The sequence below is a fragment of the Cynara cardunculus genome (assembly GCF_001531365.2).
Source record: "Cynara cardunculus var. scolymus isolate 2C chromosome LG 16, CcrdV1, whole genome shotgun sequence".
Taxonomy (NCBI): Eukaryota; Viridiplantae; Streptophyta; class Magnoliopsida; order Asterales; family Asteraceae; genus Cynara; species Cynara cardunculus.
Window position 1 is genome coordinate 5,419,836 of NC_037543.1, and position 6,417 is coordinate 5,426,252.

A 6,417-nucleotide genomic window follows, 5' to 3' on the forward strand; every position below is an offset into this window, starting at 1 on the left:
TTTTCAAGCATGTCAGAAAATATGGACATCATGCATCTTTGAAAGTTTGCTTGAACATTGTTGTTGATCCTCTCTCTCAAGGATTTGATGATAATCTCTTTTCACTTATACGTTGTATTTATGTTTCTATCTTTTCAGTTCCAACGATCATCACTGAGTCTGTTCAGTGATCGCTGAAGAACTTGTATTGTGATTCAATCAGAGACAACGATACTTCAAGAAGACAACACTCACACCAAATAACCTTCAGCCAAAGTCGAAGACTGAAACTGAAGATTAGAGACTGACGAGTACGTGATCTGAAGCGGTACTCAGTGATTACAAGCCTGTCTAGTGTGAAGACTGCTCAAGCCTCAGCGAATACTGAATAGACCTCCAGGTTATTCCAGCATTCAGCGATCAATGGAAGCTTTCCAAGCACGATTGTTGTTGTCTTGTCTTTATACACAAAAGGACAAACCCATACCCTTTCTAAATGTTTGTACGGTACGGAGCCGACTAGCTGACTCTATTACCCACCAACTTTAGGTAAGGATGTCTGCTCATGAATAGGCTTTTTGTACTATTCACTGTAGTAAAGGACAAGCCTTCCTCTTAAGACTTGACACACACTCTAACCCAACCATATTGCATTAAATGAACAATTAATACATTGGGTATAAATAAAAGTATTTCTTCTCCATGCAGAGTGCGCTCACAACACACTCTCTTAACCTAATTCTTACTTTAAGCATTCTAGATCTTAAGTAAAAAAACTTTTCTTTACAACATTTCTTTTATCATTTGCTAAGATTTTGTGTGTAACCAAAGAWTGTTTAGATAGGTTTTCTTACCTTATCTTTCCGCAAACAGTCTTGTAAAATTTGTATTGATCTTCTTTTATCAATATATATTTTGATCAATACAAATTTTAAATTTCAAAATATTGTGTTTGTATTCATCCCCCCCCTTCTACAAACTGTTATACATATCTTGTAGACCCTCAAGGGACCAACAAGTGGTATCAGCGCAGTCTTCTATCTTTTTTTAAGTTGTTTGGTTATTTTTCTGCATTAGTTTATCTCCTTCTCTAGATAACTTTACTGCTTTCAAATGGCTTTGCAAATCACAAACACACACACAAAAAATATAATGGCTCTCTTGCCAAACTTCCTCGGTTCGTTCGCGACAACTTTAGTATATGGAAGAACCGGATGTCCCTCATTCTAGAAGGTGTGGAACCTGAAATTCCACATTATATAGAAAATGGACCATATGTACCATTTGCTATTTCTCCGGCTGTTCCAGCAACAACTACGACTGCCGTGATTCCTAAACGGTAGATTCCAAAGCTCCCTTATCAGTAGAGTGATGAAGATAAGAAGAAAATAGCTATAGACACTCGCGCTAGGTCTATAATAGCTATGTCTCTTCCTTACGAGATTTATCACTCTGTAATGAAGCTCAAGACTTCTAAATCCATTTGGGACACACTCTGTGTTCAATATGAAGGAACCACTCAGGTTCAAGAAACTAGAAAGATCAATTTAGTAAGGCAGTACGAAAGCTTTCTCTGTGGAATGACTAAACGCTGTGTGAAATATATCAACGTTTTAATTGTCTCCTTATTGATCTAAGGGCTGTAGGCAGGGAATATTCCAATTCTGAAACTTTAACTAAGTTTCTAGAATGTCTTCCTGAATCTTGGGACACCTTTTCCATGTGTCTTAAGATGTCCAATGACAAGTCCTCTTTTTCTCTTTCTACTCTCTATGGGATTTTGCTTAATCATGAGCAATCTCGTCAACTGAAGAGGAATCTAGTCAAAGATTCTAGAGAAATGAAAAGCTCTCCTTTAGCTTTGATCTCTGAAGCTACTTCAGCTGAAACCCCTTCTACTTCTTTTACTTCTTCTCTTCCTCCTGTTGTTATTACAGAGATAGACTCCTCTAACTCTGAGGATATTCCAGAATCTGATCTATTTTCCAAACGTGGCGGTGGCTGAGGTGGCGGATCTATAATAAGTGGGGGAGGTAACACCATATTGGGGGGAGTACAGCAAAAAATACTCTTTGTCGGAATGTACTCTCAATATCGCGATCAAATTCGAGAAACTCCCCTTGCTATTGCGATCAAACAGCAGTTACCCATTTAGCAAGGCCCAATGCGTAAGGGGACCTGCATGCAAAAGAAAAAATGTTTTATGACAAGACACACTAACGACTTGACAGCCTTAACCATCCAATTAAAAAAAATATTCAATTTTTTTATTAGAAATTTTTTTGTAAAAAAAATAAATAAAAAAATATGAAAAGGAATATGACAAAAATATATTTTTTATAAATTTAAAAAAATTATGAAGAAAAATTAAATTTAAAAGAATCTAATTTTTTTTACAAATATTTTTAAAAAAATTTAAATTTATAAACAAAAAAATTAAATTTGTAAAAAAAAATTAAATTTATGAAAAACAATTAAATTAATTTTTTTTAAAACAAGATGGTCAAGGTTGTCAAGTCCGTCAGTGTGTCTTGTCATAACACTTTTTTTTACATATAGGCCCCTTACGCACTGGACCTTGCTAATTGAGTAACTGGTGGTTAGTTTTTTAAACTTTTAAATTTAAGGGTTAGGAACGTAATTTCGAAAAAAAATTATGGGTTATTCTTGTCAAGAACCCAGCTTTCTTGGTCATGCTGGGTTCTACGAAAGGTTTATCAAAGACTTTTCCAAAATTCCAAAACCCTTGTGTTTATTTTTGCAGCATGACCAAAAATTTGATTTCACTAAATAATGTAGAAATGCATTCAACACTTTGAAGAAGGCTTTGGTAACTACACTAGTGATTGATACTCCATATTGGAACATACCTTTTGAAATAATGTGTGACGCCAGTGGTTAGGCAGTAGGTGCTGTCTTAGGTAAAAGAAAAGAGAAAGTCTTTCATTCAATTTATTATGCAAGTAAGACTTTGAATGAAGCACAAAGTAACTACACAACAACTGAAAAAGAGTTATTACCTGTGGTTTTTGCGTTTGCGAGGTTTATATCATATGTGATGGGAACAAAAATCATTGTACATACAGACTGTGATAACCGGGTCTTGGTTATCACCTGAGATAACTGATACATGATTATTTATTAAGTGTTTACGTAATAACGTGATAAACTGATATATTTGATCATGTGAGTATGGGTGTTTTTATGCATAAATTTGTATGCATAATGTGAAAAGCATATAATTAAAAATATGTGTGTGTGTGTGTGCATGATTAGTTATATGCATAGGTACGTATGCATGAGTTTGTATGTATTTGCATGCATGATGTTATTCATAAAAATCGGGCAAGCATGTGAGCATAACCGCCTTCCTATTTTGGGAAGGGGTATAAATATAGGTTGAGGCTTTTAATTAAACCTCTTGGCCATTTTGAAAAGTAGAAAGAGATTGAGAGAGAGTTGTTCGGATTATTTTGATTGGGATCAAGAAGCAGATTCAAAGTTGGGTTCAATCTTGTTTCTAAAAGATTTAAAGGTGAGTGGTTAAATGTTTTTATCTTGAATTACCCAACTGGTTTGTATTATAATTTGATATTTGGAATTGTTTGTAAATAGGACAAAGTGATGTCCTGTTTGTGCTAAATCGGACACGTGTTATCCGATATAAACTTAAATCGAGCATAGGGTTATGCGATTTAAAGAGTTAGTGAGATTTGAGATATATAAATCGGTCAAGGACATTGAAAGGAGAAATAGGAATACGATTAAGCTGTCCGATTTGTTTGTAAACCGAGTGATGTGTTGTCTGGATTAAATCTAAACCGGACAAGACTTGATCGGATTAATATTAAGTCATTCGGACTTGTAAATCGGACATGTGGATAATGTTGTCCGGATTAGTACTCCGACTAAAGTTTGTCCGGAGATGAAGTCCGGTCAAGACAAAATGTTGGTTAAATTTCTAAATTTATCGGATTTGTGTAACATTCTTTTATGACAATAAAGAATGAGAAATTTTGATAAAGATAATTTAGAACTGATGATGATATGTTCGACTGCATTCGGTTCTAATTGAAAATATCTTCATAAAATGATTTACGAGGAAATAAGGGTGGCATATCAAGGAGAGTTGTACAATGAGATAAGGGTGACATATAAAGGAGAGCTGTACCATGGGATAAGGGTGGCATATCAAGGAAAGGTGTACCTTTGGATATAAGGGTGGCATTTGTATGTGCGATGTGTAATATAACTCTTACTATTATATCTTTTAAAATTATTGTGGTCAGAAATCTTTATTTATTTGTGATTTAAAGATTAAGGATCAGAGTTCTTATTGGAAATCGTAGTCTGAATGTTATTGGGAAGGAAATAACAGGTTAGGCCTGAAACTTTGAATAAACCTTGTTATGATTAAAAAGGTTTAAAAGTGGCATTATGATAAACTTGTTTAGGACAACCTATTTGTCTTTTGATATATTATCTCAAGGCAGAGAGGTTGGCTTGAAAAGTGGAAAGGTTCTACTATTATGTTTTACTTGTTCATATATTTATTATATGTATATGAAAATATTTTTTAAATAAAGTTTTGGTGATTCTCACCCTGCAATAACATAAAAAGGGAACTCAACAGACCTTTCGGCCTAACCCTCGTTTTGTGATTTTAAATATGTGTTGCAGGAGGTGCAGACGGTAAGGGAAAGGGGAAAATGTAATATTTTCCTTTATATATATCTGCATGAAGATTTGTCTATGATATGTATAATTTTTTAGATGAACGTTGATTAGTACAAGAATTGTATTTTGAATTTTTGGACCATGTATTCTGTAATCGTAGATTCTTGTACTAAGGGACCTACGTGGTGTATAAACATGTATTTCTTGTGAATCAAATATATGTTACATGCAATGTGTGGTATGGGGTGTTACACAGACCATGCTGCTATTAAGTACTTGAACTCAAAAAATGATGCTAAACCTAGGTTGATAAGTTGGGTTTTGTTGTTACAAGAGTTTGACCTAGAGATAGTGGATGAAAAAGAAGTAGACAACCAAGTAGCATATCATTTATCTAGGTTAGAGAAACCTGAGATACGAGAAGGAGACATTATTGAAACCTGAGATAGGAGAAAGAGACATTATTGAAAGCTTCCCTGTTGAAAGAATTGTGATGTTACAACAAACAGAGCCACCATGGTTTGCTGATATAGAAAATTATAGATTGTAGCATAAAACCTTCTGATTATACAAGCTATATGTTTAAGAATTTTTTGCATGATAATAAATCTTATCTATGGGATGACCTTTTTCTGTTTAAACTTGGTACATATCAGATTCTAATAAGGTGCATCCTAGAAAATGAAATGACAACAATCCTACAACATTGCCACCAAGCACCATATGAAGGGCACTTTGGAAGCCAAAGAACAACAATTAAGGTCCTACAATCTGGTTTTTATTGGCTAACTCTCTTCAAAGATGCCCACAAATTTGCACAAAGATGCAATGAGTGTCTAAAAAGTGGTTCCATTTCCAAAAGGAATAAAATGCTACTAAATGGGATCTTGGAAATAGAGTTATTTGATGTTTGAAGAATAGACTTCATAGGTCCTTTCCCCCATTAAACAAATGGCAATACATACTATTTGTTGTTGATTATGTCTCAAAGTGGGTGGAGGCTATGGCATGTCTTTTCAAATGATGCCAAAACTATGGTTAAATTCGTCCAAAAACAAACTTTTACATAGTTTGGTACCCCCAGGGCACTAATTAGTGATGAGGGTATCCACTTTGTGAACAACTTGTTAAGTGAAGTTCTTGAAAAATATAACTTTAACCATAGAAATTGCCAAAACATATCACCCACAAACAAATGGTTTAGCTGAACATTCTAATATGGAGATAAGAAGCATTTTGGAAAAAATGGTCAAGCCTAATAGGAAAGATTGGGAATTTAAACTAGATGATGCTTAATGGGCATACATGACTGCTTTTAAAACACCAATTGGTATGTCCCCATACAAGCTAGTCTTTGGCAGGCTTGCTCTCTCCCTTTAGAACTTGAACATAAAGCATATTGGACAATCAAAGAACTGAATCTTTAGTTGCTGCTGGTAAGAAAATAAGGTTGCAACTTTGTGAAATGCAGGAACATAGGCACATATCCTATGAAAATGGCAGGTTCTATAAAGAGAAAACAAAGAAATGGCATGAAAATAGAATCCAACACAGAGAGTAGAAAGAAGGTGTGATAACAGGCTTTCAGACATATTGGGTTAAGGTACATTATGTGTTTATAAGCATGAATTAATTGGAAGTATATGATTATGCATGCTAAATAAAATGGATTATATGTGTATGTGCTGCTGAATGATTTTTGTCCACATAATTGGAAGCATCATACAAGCACCTTGGTAAGCAGCTTGTATGATGCTGCTG